Source organism: Somniosus microcephalus, chromosome 5 (genome assembly GCF_052327205.1).
Source record: "Somniosus microcephalus isolate GS21.2 chromosome 5, FLI_Smic_1.0, whole genome shotgun sequence".
Taxonomy (NCBI): domain Eukaryota; kingdom Metazoa; phylum Chordata; class Chondrichthyes; order Squaliformes; family Somniosidae; genus Somniosus; species Somniosus microcephalus.
This window is the reverse complement of record NC_140991.1, coordinates 64,809,796-64,825,969: the sequence shown is the minus strand read 5'-3', so window position 1 is coordinate 64,825,969 and position 16,174 is coordinate 64,809,796. Positions and strand designations below refer to the sequence as shown.

General features: G+C 50.4%; 1 long non-coding RNA gene across 1 annotated transcript; it reads left to right on the top strand.

Moving 5' to 3' along the window:
* Nucleotides 1–15,053: 15,053 nt before the first annotated feature.
* On the top strand, nt 15,054–15,630 carry LOC147117077 (uncharacterized). Its single transcript, XR_015078277.1, has 2 exons — nt 15,054–15,180; nt 15,527–15,630. It is a non-coding gene; the product is annotated as an uncharacterized LOC147117077 (long non-coding RNA).
* Nucleotides 15,631–16,174: the final 544 nt, after the last annotated feature.

The following is a 16,174-nucleotide window of genomic DNA, read 5'->3' as shown; positions in this document are numbered from 1 at the left end:
TTTTGATGAAGTGTCCCAGACCTGAAACGTTAACTCTGTTTCTCTCTCCATAGATGCTGCCTGGCCTGCTGAGTATTTCCAGCATTTTCTGTTGTAAATATAATACCAACAAGAAGGCTTTGAAAATATGACTTCAATAGATGACACCAAGCAATCACATGGCTTTTGTATTGAACTTGGATCACCACGGAGTCACACTGTCTGCTAAAACCAGTAAAGCCAATATTAAGAATTGAATGAAAGCATTTTGTAAGAATGGCATCAAACAGAAACCATAGCTGTCATTGTTTTTATAATGGTTTTTGGAACACCTAAAGATACTGACATAATTATGCATGCAATAGTTGAATTGACAGTAAGATAGAAAGCATTCAACAGAGGTCTCAATAAAGAAAATTAACTGACATCATCAGAGAACTTCAAAGAAGAAACCACTGCCAAAAGGGTATAAAAATAAGACCTTTTTAACAGAAAGTCAGAACTCGCTGAACGGGAAAAGCGTTTCTCAACTCTTCAGAGGCATTTCTGTAAGTCTTTAACTATGAGTCTTGGGTAATCAAGTAATTGATGTTGGTGGATAATCTGGATTTAGAAATAAGTAAGAAAATTAGAAATGTAACGAAGTAAAGATTTGAGAATAAGGATCTCGGAGAAATAAGAAATGTAAGCTATCTGTATTTTGAATTGTTAATGTTGTGACTGATTCAGCAGCTGTTAAATGAATGTCGGCTCTTAAATAAAACTATATGGGGGAGAAATTCAGTTGTTTGCGCCACCCGTTAGTGCCTTAAGAGGGCGATAAGTGGGGCATGAGGCAGCTAGCGCCCGGGCGCGGCGAGGCCTGCGCCTCTCACGAAATTGAGTGGACATTTAGCGGCAGCGCAAAACTGCAACGCCAGCTCAGCTGCGCGCACAGCTCCTGACTGTTACGCCCGTGTAATAATCAGACACAGACTGCAGAGAACGGTACAACGGTGTTTAATAATAATAATTCAACTTTATTGTCATTGTACAATGCACAAGTACATGAACAACGAAATGTGACCTTGCAAGCTCCCATGAGTCCAGTACAAATAACATTAACATTAAACAGCACCGTCCTGGGAGAAGCAAAGCCACTGCGTCTGTGCGCGCCGCCATTCCATTTCCACCATCCCTCCTGTCCGACAATCTTCAGCCCAACGCCCGGGCCTGCTCACCAGCCGCCCCTCCTGGGGCTCCTTCCATGACCTTCTCACCAACCGCCCCTCCTCGGGGCTCCTTCCATGACCTTCTGCACCTAGGTCTTCCCTGATGGTCACCCCTCCAAGCACTAACCAGGCCTGGCTCTGCTTAGCTTCCAAGCCTTGCCAGTGACCCTGTCCCTAGTTCCAGGAACAGGGCTCAACGCGGCTCATACTGCAACTGATCTGTACAGATTACTACTCAGTGTTATATACAGGTGTGGTCACTGCCGGTACTGCAGTATACATGAGCTGTAAAACATAGTTCCCCCTTAAAGGTACATACATTACAATTCCTCCCCTTTTAGATTAACAGTACCATAACACTCATTTAACAATTAAATATCAAACTAATTACAATTAGCACTTTTAACATGCAACATTAGCTGAAAATAGTCTATTTATAAATTCAGTCTTTGGGGAGGCTTCCTGATCCTTTCTGGATAGCGCCTTTCCCGAGTGTCTTGCTCTTGGTGTGGAGGCGATTCTGGCCCCCTGTCGTCGGTTGGTTCATCAGCTTCCGATGCTACTGTTTCTGGGGTAGATGCTACCTGTACATCGGGATCATCACCAGGTACGTATGGGCGAAGCATGGGGTTGGCTTGTTCCTGTGACTCTAGGATCTGGTCAGCATGGCATCTCACGATGCTCTCCCCAATGTCCACTGTGTACATTAGTGGGCCCTGCCGTGTGCATATCGTTCCTGGCTGCCATTTTTCTGTTCGGTAGTCGCGGGCCAAGACTGGTTGCCCTACATTGAAGCTCCTTGTTGGCTTCTCATGGATGTGCTGGAATTGCTTACTCTCAACATCTCTTCGTATGTTTGGTCTGAGCAAATCCAGGCGAGATCTTAACCTTCGGTTAAAGAACATCATGGCTGGGGCCTGGTTGGTGACTGCATGTGTCGCATTCCGGTAGGTGAACAGGAAATTGTCCACCTTGTGCTGCAGCAGAATGTTGTCATTGTACATAGCCTTTATTGCCTTCTTAAAGGTTTGTACGAACCTCTCAGCCAATCCATTTGTGGCTGGATGATACGGGGCGGATGTGTAATGCCTTACCCCATTCTTCTTCAAGAACCTCCGGAACTCTTCGGACACAAACTGTGGTCCGTTGTCGGAGCAAATCTGTTCTGGCAAGCCATCCCTGCCAAAAATGGTCCGTAGGACTGCAATAGTTTTCTCCGTGGTGGTGGAGGACATTTTGATGACCTCAGGCCATTTCGAGTGCGCATCCACTGCTATTAAAACATTGAGTCCATGAATGGACCAGCAAAATCAATATGTACCCGTTGCCATGGAGATGAGGGCCACTCCCATGGGTGTAGAGGGGCCTGTGGTGGTGCATTTTGGACTTTCTGGCATCCTGAGCAGCTCTTGGTCAGGTCCTCGATTTAAGAACATAAGAAATAGGAGCAGGAGTAGGCCAATCGGCCCCTCGAGCCTGCTCCGCCATTCAATAAGATCATGGCTGATCTGATCCTAATCGCCAATCTACTATCACAGAACTATCTCCTGAATCTAACAGAATTAGACACATGAAATAGGAGCAGGATCAGGCTACACGGCCCCTGGGCGTGCTCCGCTACCCACAGGGCCATGACCGATCCGAACCTAGACTCATGTCCAAATTCCTGCCCGCTCCCCGTAACCCTTAATTGCCTTTACTTCTTGGAAACTGTCTATTTCTGTTTTAAATTTATGTAATGATGTAGCTTCTACAGCTTTTTGGGGCAGCATATTCCATGGACCTACCACCCTCTGAGTGAAGTAGTTCCTCCTCATCTCAGTTTTGAAAGAGCAGCCCCTTATTCTAAGCCTATGCCCCCTAGTTCTAGTTTCACCCATCATCGGGAACATCCTCCCGGCATCCACCCGATCCAACCCCTTCACAATCTTATATGTTTCAATAAGATCGCCTCTCATTCTTCTGAACTCCAATGAGTAGAGTCCCAATCTACTCAACCTCTCCTCATATGTCCATCCCCGGGATTAACCGAGTGAACCTTCTTTGTACTGACTCGAGAGCAAGTATGTCCTTTCTTAAGTATGGACACCAAAACTGTATGCAGTATTCCAGGTGCGGTCTCACCAATACCTTGAACAACTGAAGCAATACCTCCCTATTTTTATATTCTATCCCCCTAGCAATGAAAGCCAACATTCCATTGGCCTTCTTAATCACTTGCTGCACCTGCATACAGGTAGACTACCCTTTATCCGGACTTCCGAAAACCGAAACCCTCTAAAAACCGAAGGTTTTTCCGTTCAGCGTAAGTCGTGCGTACGAACGAACAAACCTTCGGTTTTTAGAGGGTTCCGGTTTCGGAAGTTCGGATAAATGGTAAGTCGTGCGCACGACCCCCCGCCGACCCCCCCGCGGACCCCGCCGGCCCAGACAACCGCCGACCCCGCCAGCCCCGACAACCGCCGACCGACGACCCCCCCGCCGGCCCCGACAACCGCCGACCCCCCCGCGGACCCGACAACCGCCGACCCCGCCAGCCCCGACAACCGCCGACCCCGCCAGCCCCGACAACCGTCGACCACCCCGCGGACCCCGCCGGCCCCGACAACCGCCGACCCCCCCGTGGACCCCGCCGGCCCCGACAACCGCCGACCCCGCCAGCCCCGACAACCGCCGACCCCCCCGTGGACCCCGCTGGCCCCGACAACCGCCGACCCCCCCGCCGGCCCCGACAACCGCCGACCCCGCCAGCCCCGACAACCGCCGACCCCCCCGCGGACCCCGCCGGCCCCGACAACCGCCGACCCCCCCGCCGGCCCCGACAACCGCCGACCCCCCCGCGGACCCCGCCGGCCCCGACAACCGCCGACCCCCCCCGCCGACCCCCCCGCGGACCCCGACAACCGCCGACCCCGCCAGCCCCGACAACCGCCGACCCCCCCGCGGACCCCGCCGGCCCCGACCCCCGCCGACCCCGACTGACTTACGCTGAGCGTCAGCGTAAGTCGTGCGCACGACCCCCCGTGGACCCCCGCCGACCCCCCCGCGGACCCCCGCCGACCCACCTTCCGAAATCCGAAATTCTCCTTTATCCGAAACTCGGCTGGTCCCGAGGTTTTCGGATAAATGATAGTCTACCTGTACTAACCTTTTGAGTTTCGTGCACCAGGACCCCCAGATCCCTTTGTACTTCAGTACTTTCCAGTTTCTTGCCATTAAGATAATAATTTGCTCTACGATTTTTCCTGCCAAAGTGCATAACCTCACACTTTCCAGTATTGTATTCCATCTGTCAAATCTCTGCCCATTTACTTAGCCTGTCTATGTCCCCTTGCAGGTTTTTTATGTCCTCCTCACTCACTACTTTCCCTCCCATCTTAGTATCATCTGCAAACTTTGATATGTTACACTCGGTCCCCTCCTCCAAATCGTTAATATAGATTGTAAAGAGTTGGGGACCCAGCACTGACCCCCGCGGAACACCACTAGTTACTGATTGCCAGTCTGAGAATGAACCATTTATCCCAACTCTCTGCCTTCTGTTAGATAGCCAATCCTCTATCCATGCCAGAATATTACCCCTAATCCCGTGATTTTTTATCTTAAGCAATAACCTTTTGTGTGGCACCTTGTCAAATGCCTTTTGGAAGTCTAAATACACTACGTCCATTGGTTCCCCTTTATCCACCCTATATGTTACTTCCTCAAAGAACTCCAGCAAATTTGTCAAACATGACTTCCCCTTCATAAAACCATGCTGACTTTGTCCTATTAAATTATGATTATCCAAATGTCCTGTTACTGTCTCCTTAATAATGGACTCCAACATTTTACCTACCACAGATGTTAGGCTAACCGGTCTATAGTTTCCAGCCTTCTGTCTACTGCCCTTTTTAAATAAGGGTGTTACATTAGCAGTTTTCCAGTCTGCCGGGACCTTTGCTGAGTCCAGGGAGTTTTGGAAAATTATTACCAATGCATCCACAATCCCTACCGCCACTTCCCTCAAGACCCTAGGATGTAAGCCATCAGGTCCAGGTGATTTAACCGCCTTGAGTCCCATTATTTTACCGAGTACCACTTCCTTAGTGATTTTTATCGTGTTTAGCTCCTCCCCCCCTATAGCCTCCTGTTTGGCCAGTGTTGGGATATTCTTAGTGTCCTCTACTGTAAAGACTGATACAAAATACTCAGTGTTTTTGCCATCTCCATATTTCCCACCATTAATTTCCCGGTCTCATCCTCTAAGGGACCAACATTTACTTTAGCCACCCTTTTGCTTTTTACATAACTATAAAAACTCTTACTATCTGTTTTTATATTTTTTGCTAATTTACTTTCATAATCTATCTTCCTTTCTTAATCAATCTTTTTGTTATTTTTTGCTGTCTTTTAAAGTTTTCCCAATCCTCTATCCTCCCACTAGATTTGGTTACCTTATATGCCCTTGTTTTTAGTCGAATACTATCCTTAATTTCTTTACTTAGCCATGGATGGCTGTCTTTTCTTTTACACCCTTTTCTTTTCAGTGGAATATATATTTTTTGGAAGTTGTAAAATAACTCCTTAAATGTACACCACTGATCATGTATCGTCTTACCCTTTAATCTATTTTCCCAATCCACTCTACTTAATTCCGCTCTCATACCTTCATAGTCTCCTTTATTCAAGCTTAGCACGCTTGTTTGAGATCCAACCTTCTCACCCTCTAATTGAATATGGAATTCAACCATGTTATGGTCACTCATTCCAAGGGGATCCTTTACTAGGACATTTTTAATTAATCCTGTCTCGTTACACAGGACCAGATCTAAGGTTGCTTGTCCCCTGGTCGGTTCAGTTACATACTGCTCAAGAAACCCATCCCTAATACACTCAATGAACTCATCCTCAAGGCAGCCCTGCCCAGTTTGATTTGTCCAATTAATATGATAGTTAAAATCCCCCATAATTATAGATGTTCCCTTATTACAAGCCTCAACTATTTCCTGATTGATACTCCGTCCAACCGAATTGCAACTGTTCGGAGGCCTATAGACTACGCCCACTAGTGTTTTTTTCCCCTTATTATTCCTCATCTCCACCCAAACTGTTTCATTATCCTGATCTTTTGACCCAATGTCATTTCTCTGTATTACAGTGATTCCTTCCTTTATTAACATAGCCACCCCACCTCCCCTTCCTTCCTGCCTGTCCTTCCTGATCGTTAAATAACCTGGTATGTTTAATTCCCAGGCATTGTCACCCTGCAGCCATGTTTCTGTAATGGCCACAAGATGATACCCATATGTAGTTATTTGTGCCATTAACTCGTCTATTTTGTCACGAATGCTACGTGCATTCAGATAGAGAACTTTCAAATATGTTTTGTGACACTTAGTTCCTGCTTTGGCCCTTTTTATTACTTTACCTTTTACTCCATACCTTCTGCCCCTTCCTGACACACTCTGGTTTTTAATTTCCCCACTGCTACCTAAGTCTATGACCTTCTCTGTTGTTATTTTTATTATTTGCTCTCTAGGAACCTCCCCCCCACTAGTTAGTTTAAAGCCCTCTCTACAGCCCTAGTTATATGATCCGCCAGGACTCTAGTCCCAGCACTGGCCAAGTGAAGCCCGTCCCAACGGAACAGCTCCCTCCTGCCCCAGTACTGGTGCCAGTGTCCCAGGAAGCAAAACCCATTTCTCCCACACCAGTCTTTGAGCCACGCATTTAACTCTCTAATTTTATTTGTCCTAGCCAAATTTGCTCATGGCTCAGGTAATAATCCAGAGATTATTACCCTTGAGGTTCTGTTTTTTTAATTTGACCCCTAGCTGCTCATACTCCTTTAACAGAACCGGCTTCCTAGTCCTATCAACTTCGTTTGTACCAACATGGACCACGACGACTGGATCCACCCCCTTCCACTGCAAGTTTCTTTCCAGCCCAGAGGAGATGTCCTTAACCCTGGCACCGGGTAGGCAACACAGCCTACGGGACTCTCGCTCTTGGCTGCAGAGAACTCTATCTATCCCTCTAATAATACTATCCCCTACCACTACAACATTTCTATTTACTCCCCCCTCTTGAATGGCCTCCCGTTCCACGATGCTGTGGCCAGGTTGCTCATCCTCCCTGCAGTCCCTGCTCCTGTCCACACAGGGAGCAAGAACCTCGAACCTGTTGGCCAAGAGCAAGGGCTGCGGCTCCTCCAACACTACCTCCTGGATCCCCGTACCTGCCTTGCTCGTAGTCACACCGTCCTGATCCTGGCCATGTGCTACATCTGAATTAATTAACTTCATAGGTGTGACCACCTTCTGGTACACTGAATCCAGGTACTTCTCCCCTTCCCTGATGTGTCGCAGTGTCTGAAGCTCAGACTCCAGCTCATCAACACGGAGCTGGAGATCCTGTAGCAGCAGACACTTGTCACAGATGTAATCACCGTGAGCCTCAATGGGGTCTACCGGCTCCCACATTTCGCAACAGTAACACATCACCTGCTCCATTCTATGTAATTAATTAAACTTTTTATTGTTACCCGATTTTAGATGCTAGTATCCCCTTTAATTAATTGGATTTAAATTAAATCAACCCCTCTAATTACACCAGTTAAATGGTTTACCAACAGTCACTCTGCACCAGAAAGGCCTTATTAAGTACAACCAGTTAAAGATATACTCTAGGGTGCTTATTTACCAACTGTCCCCACTACACCACAGAGACCCTAGAAAAAAACCGTCGAATTTAAGCTTGTAATGAAAAGGAGTGATATACCTATCAATTCATCCAATGAAAAGCGACGAGTTAAGAAAGTAACTATAGGTTTTTATTGGCTAAATAACAGAGCCCACCCTCGTGGGTGATCGGATCCAACAAGGAGGAATACCAGCCAGTCGACCACCTTTATACCTGGGCAAGTAGGCGGAGCTATGGGCGGAGTCAGCAGTGGTCAGCCCAGGTATAACAGCGTGGCAAGAGGCGACCTCGTGTAGTGATACAACAGTGTAAACAGTGATAACCATAGTGTAACGATATAACAGTGATAACCATAGTGTAACGGTAGTGAACGATAAAAGTGGTTTACCACATTCACCCCTTGTTTAGATTTGAGTCCGGTGGGGTGAAGTGTACTACCAGTTCGGGTAGGTCAGTCTGTCCGGAGGCCTCGTAAGTCTTTCTGATCGGCGCAGCAGCGGCGGCGGTGTTGCAGTCTCCGGTGTTAATGCTGGTGTCTGCATGGTTGACGAAGGCTCGTGGGGTTCCGGCATGCCGTCTACCTGGGCTGGATTTGGGGGGGTGGTGGGGGGTAACGGTGGTGTCTCCGGGGTGCCCGAGGGTGCAAGGTCTCGTAAGGAGACTGTGTCCTCCCGCCCGTCTGGGTATGCCACGTAGGCGTACTGGGGGTTGGCGTGTAGGAGGACCACCCTCTCGACCAGGGGGTCCGTTTTATGGGCCCTCACATGCTTTCGCAGTAAGACGGGCCCCGGAGAAGTCAGCCAAGTTGGCAGCGTGGTTCCCGTAGTCGATTTCCTGGGGAAAACAAACATTCGTTCATGGGGGGTGGCGTTAATGGCAGTGCAAAGCAGTGACCGGATGGAGTGCAGCGCTGCCGGGAGGACTTCCTGCCAGCGAGAGGTTGGGAGGCCCTTAGACTTTAAGGCTAAGAGAACGGCCTTCCAGACAGTCGCGTTCTCTCTTTCCACCTGGCCGTTCCCTCGGGGGTTGTAGCTGGTGGTCCTGCTTGCCGCGATACCTCTCGCTAATAGGAACTGGCGAAGTTCCTCGCTCATGAAGGAGGAGCCCCAGTCGCTATGTATATAGTTCGGGAACCGGAACAAGGCGAAGAGGTCGTTCAGGTATTTGATGACCGTGGTGCTGGTCATGTCTGGGCAGGGGAAGGCAAAGGGGAAACGGGAGTACTCATCAATGATGTTGAGGAAGTACACATTACGGTCAGAGGACGGGAGGGGCCCCTTAAAATCGATGCTCAAGCGCTCGAAGGGGCGGGTGGCCTTGATCAGGCTTGCTCTGTCCGGCCTAAAGAAATGCGGTTTGCATTCGGCACAGGTTTGGCAGTTCCTGGTCATGGTCCTGACCTCCTCGATGGAGTATGGCAGGTTGCGGGCCTTAATGAAGTGGTAAAGTCTGGTGACCCCGGGGTGGCAGAGGTCGTTGTGGAGGGCCTGCAGTCTATCAGTTTGCACGTTGGCGCATGTACTTCGTGATAGAGCATCTGGGGGTTCGTTCAGTTTACCAGGCCGGTACAAGATATCATAATCATAGGTGGAGAGCTCGATTCTCCACCTCAAGATCTTGTCGTTCTTGATTTTGCCCCTCAGCTTGTTATTAAACATAAAAGCGACCGAACGCTGGTCGGTGAGGAGGGTAAATCGTTTGCCTGCCAGGTAATGCCTCCAGCGTCGTACAGCCTCCACGATCGCCTGGGCCTCCTTCTCGACCGAAGAGTGTCGGATCTCAGGGCCCTGGAGGGTCCTTGAGAAGAAGGCCACCGGTCTCCCCTCCTGGTTGAGGGTTGCGGCTAGGGCGAAGTCGGATGCATCGCTCTCCACTTGGAAAGGGATAGACTCATCCACCGCGTGCATTGTGGCCTTAGCAATGCCTCCCTTAATGAGGGAGAAGGCTGCGCACGCTTCTGCCGTCAGGGGGAAGGAGGTGGACTTCATGAGGGGTCTGGCTTTGTCCGCATAATTTGGCACCCATTGGGCATAGTAGGCGAAGAGCCCCAGGGTTCTCTTCAGCGCCTTTGGACAGTGGGGGAGGGGAAGCTCCATGAGGGGGCGCATTCTTTCGGGGTCGGGGCTGATGACTCCGTTCTCTACTACGCAGCTGAGGATGGCAAGGCGCGAGGTGTTAAACACACATTTCTCCTTATTGTAGGTGAGGTTCAGCCGTTGGGCCGTACGGAGGAATCTTTCCAGATTAACATCGTGGTCCTGCCGGTCGCGGCCGCAGATGGTGACGTTATCTAGATAGGGGAACGTGGCGTGCAGCCCGTTCTGGTCAACCATCCGGTCCATCTCCCTTTGGAAGACCGAAACCCCGTTGGTGACGCCGAAGGGAACCCTAAGGAAGTGGTAGAGGCAGCCGTTCGCCTCGAAGGCTGTATACTGGTGGTCCTCAGGGCGGATAGGGAGTTGGTGATAGGCCGACTTAAGGTCGATGGTGGAGAATACCCGGTACTGCGCAATCTGATTGACCATATCAGATATGCGGGGAAGGGGGTATGCGTCCAGCTGGGTGTACCGGTTTATGGTTTGGCTGTAATCGATGACTAGGCGGTTTTTATCGCCGGTCTTAACGACTACGACCTGGGCACGCCAGGGGCTGTTGCTCCTCTCGATGATGCCCTCCTTCAGGAGACGCTGCACCTCACAGCTAATAAAAGCTCTGTCCCCAGCGCTGTACCGCCTGCTCTTGGTGGCGACGGGTTTACAGTCGCGGGTGAGGTTAGCGAACAGGGAGGGGGGCGGGACCTTGAGGGTGGATAGGCCGCAGGTGGTATGCGGTGGGCGGTTTAAAGGCTGCTGGTTGTCGACTGTGAGTGGGGGGAGGGGTCCACCGTATGCCAAAGTGACACTTTGCAGGTGGGATTGGAAGTCCAGCCCTAGTAGGACGGCAGCGCAGAGCTGGGGCAGGACGAGGAGTTTAAAATTTTTATACTCCGTGCCCCTAACCGACAGGGTCACAATACAGTAGCCGCTGATGTCTGTAGAATGGGACCTCGATGCCATCGAGATCTGGTTGCGCGTTGGCCGGACAGTGAGGGAGTAGTGGCTCACCGTGTCTGGATGTGTGAAACTCTCCGTGCTTCCGCTGTCGAACAGGCAGGTCGTGGCATGGCCGTTTACTTTGATGTCCATCATGGACTTGGACAGGTGATGCGGGCGAGCTTGGTCCAGTGTGACGGAGGCTAGTGTATGGCTGAGCGAGCTGCTGTAGTCTGCGGGTGAGGCGGTGGTCGGGTCTGGCGACAAGGTGGCGGTCGACTGTGGTGGACAAAATGGCGGCGCCCACGAGGTTGAATAAGATGGCTGCCCCCACAACTCACATGAGGCATTGCTGGTGTCGGTTGCCTTGATCAAAGATGGCCACCCCCACGACTCACACGAGGGGATACTGGCATCTGTGGCCTGGATGAAAGATGGCCGCCCCCACAATTCACATGAGGCACTGCTGGCATCTGTGGCTCTCCCCCTGCAGGCCTTAGCGAAGTGGCCTTTCTTCTGGCAATGGGAGCAAGTCGCGTTTCTCGCAGGGCAGCGCGTCCTCGGGTGTTTCGCCTGGCCACAGAAGAAGCAGCCGGCGGCCCGATCGCGGGGGTCCGATGTTGCAGCCGGTACTGGGGGTGGCGGTCCCGATCGGTTCTGGGACGCCGACGCTGAGGTAGGTCCCGGAGGCAGCGTTGCGAGGGGTATTGCGGCCGGGGTCGGGCCGGAGTCCCAGGGTCGCGCAGTACAGTACCTGGAATACGCCTCGAGGTCCCGATGGGCCACTTCCAGGGAGCGGGCGAGGGCTGCAGCTGTGTTCAGGTCGAGGTCCTTTGATTCGAGCAGTCTTTGCCGTGAGTAGTCGGACCGAAGGCCTTTCACGAAGGCATCGCGGATATTCTCTTCAGTATTTTCTGCAGCCGTTACCGCTTTAAAGTCACAGTCCCTGCCGAGTGTTTGTAGTGCCCATATAAATTCATCTACAGACTCTCCTGGCTGTTGCGGGCGGGATCTTAGGAGGTGTCTGGCATACATAGAATTTACCGGGCTCCGGTACTGCTGTTTCAGCAGGTTGATGGCGGCCTCGTATGTAGTAAGGTCCTGTATGAGTGCGAATACTTTAGGGCTCACTTGGGCGGTCAGCACTCTTAGTTTGGATCTCTGAGGCACGCCGGATTCTCCCTGGTAGGATTCGAAACAGCTCAGCCAGTGTTTGAAGTCGAGGGCTGAGTTTGCTGCCTGTGGGTTTAGATCCAGGTACGGCGGTCGGAGGGCTCGCAGCCAGGCCGGCTGCTGTGGCTGTTGTAGCTGGGCGTCTGACTGGTCTGACGGTTCGTTAGACATTTTTAAAATTTAGCCAATAAAATTGATATACCTATCAATTCATCCAATGAAAAGCGACAAGTTAAGAAAGTAACTATAGGTTTTTATTGGCTAAATAACAGAGCCCACCCTCATGGGTGATCGGATCCAACAAGGAGGAATACCAGCCAGTCGACCACCTTTATACCTGGGCAAGTAGGCGGAGCTATGGGCGGAGTCAGCAGTGGTCAGCCCAGGTATAACAGCGTGGCAAGAGGCGACCTCGTGTAGTGATACAACAGTGTAAACAGTGATAACCATAGTGTAACAATATAACAGTGATAACCATAGTGTAACGGTAGTGAACGATAAAAGTGGTTTACCACAAGGAGAAAGAAAGAAATACTCACCAACCAATCCAACCAATCACTTACCTGCTTCCTGGTGACGTCACACTTGGATTACTTTTTACCTCTCTCCTCTGCTGCTGAGTTGGTACGCCTCACCTCGCAACTGCCGCCGCTTTTAAGCTCTGCCGCCGGTCACTGCCCCCTCACGGGTCCGATGCTCTGATCGGGCCTCACCTCGCAACTGCCGTCGCTTTTAAGCTCTGCCGCCGGTCACTGCCCCCTCACAGGTCCGATGCTCTGATCGGGCCTCACCTCGCAACTGCCGCCGCTTTTAAGCTCTGCCGCCGGTCACTGCCCCCTCACAGGTCCGATGCTCTGATCGGGCCTCACCTCGCAACTGCCGCCGCTTTTAAGCTCTGCCGCCGGTCACTGCCCCCTCACAGGTCCGATGCTCTGATCGGGCCTCACCTCGCAACTGCCGCCGCTTTTAAGCTCTGCTGCCGGTCACTGCCGTTTTTGTTTATCGATTCCCGGCCACCACACATAAGCCCTGGCAAGGCTTTTCATTTTTACCCCTCCTAGATGACCCTCATGAAGCTCATTGAGCACTCTATCCCTTAACTTGGGTGGAATTACCACTCAGGATCCACACATCAAGGTCCCCCGGCACACTGACAGCTGTTCTCTCCTTGTCAAGAATGCTGGCAACAGTGAGTCGCCATGTGCTGGCCATCCCTTCACCGTCAAATCATATACCCGAGACAGTGTCGGGTCATTTCGGGTTTCCTTTCCGATACAAGCGTTAGTTACCGGTAGGTATTCAACTATATTTGGATGGAATATTTCGACAGGGTCCACTGCTGGTGCTTCTTCCGCAGTAGGCAGTGGCAGGCGTGATAGCCCATCAGCATTTCCATGCTGTTTCGTGCCCTTATATTCAATCTCATAGTGGTGCGCCCCTAGAAAAAGTGACCATCTTTGTAGTCGCTGCGCAGTCATCACCGGAACGCCCTTCCTCGGATTAAAAATGGAGACAAGAGGCTGGTGATCAGTCAGCAAGGTGAATTTCTGCCCGTGCAGATAGTGATTGAACTTTTTCACTCCCCACACTAGGCTGAGGGCCTCCCTGTCAATCTGGGCGTAGTTACGCTCGGCTGAGGTTAGTGATCGTGACGCAAAGGCTATTGGCCTCTCTGAGCCGTCCGATAATTTGTGCGACAGCACCGCTCCAATGCCATAGGGTGACGCATCACATGCCAACCGAATTGGTAATGCTGGGTTGTAATGGGCCAATACCTCTTTCGATGTGATTAGTGTTTTGCTCTTCTGGAAAGCTCGTCTACATTCGTCACTCCACTTCCATGGCACCCCAGTTTGCAGTAGGGTATTTAGTGGGTGTAGTATTGTAGACAAATTTGGCAAGAACTTATGGTAGTAGTTTACCAGCCCGAGGAACGGCCTCAGTTGTGACACATTTTCCGGTGCTGGAGCCTTGACTACTGCCTCAATCTTCTCTGGGGACTTATGTAACCCCTCTTTATCGATAACGTGGCCACAATAAGAGATCTGTTTTCTAAAAAACTCGCATTTGGGGCGGTTAGCTCGGAGCCCATATTCCTGCAATCTAGTGAGCACCTGCTCCAGGTTGGCAAGGTGACCACTGTCATTTTCGCCCGTGACCAGGATGTCGTCCAAATAACACTGGGTTCCTGGGATCCCTTGCAGGACTTGTTCCATTGCCCTCTGCCAAATAACCGGAGCTGATGCTACCCTGAATACCAGCCGGTTGTATTGGTAGAGACCTTTATGGGTGTTGATTGTGAGGTATTTTTTTGATGCTTCTTCTACCTCCAATTGCAGATACGCCTGGGCCAGATCAATCTTAGTGAAGCGTTTCCCTCCAGATAGCGAGGCGAAAATATCTTCAATCCGCGGAAGTGGATGTTGTACGGTGTGAAGGACCGGGTTCACTGTTACCTTAAAGTCCCCACAGATGCAAACCTTCCTTGGTTCCCCAGGCGTGCTGCTCGACGACTTTTTCATCACAGGGACGATGGGTGTAGCCCACTCGCTCCAGTCTACCTTGGACAGTACACCTGAACGTGCCAGACTCTCCAGCTCTGCTTCGACGGCTGGGCGGATCGCATAAGGTACAGGTCTGGCCTTAAAAGATTTTGGGCTTGCGTTTTCTTCAATTTTAATCGTCGCTGTCATGCCTTTTAGTGTTCCGAGTCCTTGCTGGAACACTTCTTTCGCGTCAGTTAGGATCTTTGACAGTCGCCCAGGTGTGATGTCATCATCCTTTTTGTCAGTCACAGTCAGTGCCTGTATGGAATGCCAGTCCAGTTGTATTTTACGGGTCCATTCACGTCCCAGTAATGGTGGTCCTCCACCTTGCAATACATACAGGTCTAGTTTTGGTGTTTCCTTACCGTTATATATGTAGCCAAGTGGGAAAATGCAGTGAATATTTAAGTCCACTAGATGGCGCGGTTCATTTTCCCCTTTAGAATTTGAGAAAAGGGTTATGGGTAAGGCCATGTGATGCCAAAGGAACCTCCCCTTTCTTCACAGCCTCCATTTTCTAGATCCAGCGTGGGGGGTGTGCTCAGGAGAGTTGGGGTGAATATGACTTTTTAAATGAACTTAGTCTGCGTAAAGTACAACTAAAACAGCATTTAGTGCAGCCAGACATAGTTTTAAAGTGATATTGTTTCCCAAATCACTCGATATCACGGGGATGCTTGTAGATTGTCCCACCATGTGCTGGTGTTAACCTTTGTTAAAATTGTTGTTGAGCCCTTGGGGCTACGTTTCGAACGAGTTTAATACTTTCTGTTTGCTTGTAAGAGGTGACAAGTGATAACGGGACATACGAATGTATGGTATGATATGTTTTGTTTTGTATAATGATTGTTAGTTAATTAACTGCCTTCACCTGTGGTTTGCCTCATGTTCTGTTTTGCAGCAAGCCACTGCCGTATTTTGTCGACTGTATTTTATGTATTTACAATTTCATCCTAAACCTAGACCCAAGTTATTAATACAGAATAAAAAACCCCAAAAACGAAAGTTCGTGTCCTGTGCTGCTCCATTTCGCCAGGCTACACATTTTGGTACCAGGAGTGGGGTCTGTTAGCTTGGAGTTTCTCAGGTTTGGGAAAGTTACATAAAATACGGCAGTGGGGGAAGAGCGGTGTGGTGCCAAGTGGACCTGGAGACGGACGGAGAGTGCTGCCTGGGGTTGCTAAGGAGGACCAGACCAGACAGACGGGATCCAGAGGGCGCCAGGACCAATCTGGGAGAGGACCCATCAAGGCACCGAGGAGGGACACCATTGGAGAAGAATCGTCGCAGCGGCCATCCCATTCAGTGACTGTCAGGGACTTGTGAACTGAGTCAAAATGTTAGACCCTCCTGAGGAGGCGGGTGGAGCTCACAATTCGGATGGTGAGGACAATACCTCTAGTGTGGGTGAGGGCAACCAGATAGATGAACTCAAGGCACAGATTTCAGAGTTGAAAAAAAACCATGACCAAGCAATGGCAATTATTGCCACTCTAGGTAATGGGGCAACCAAGTTATATGTGTATGTACCCAGAGAGCGTCAGATCCA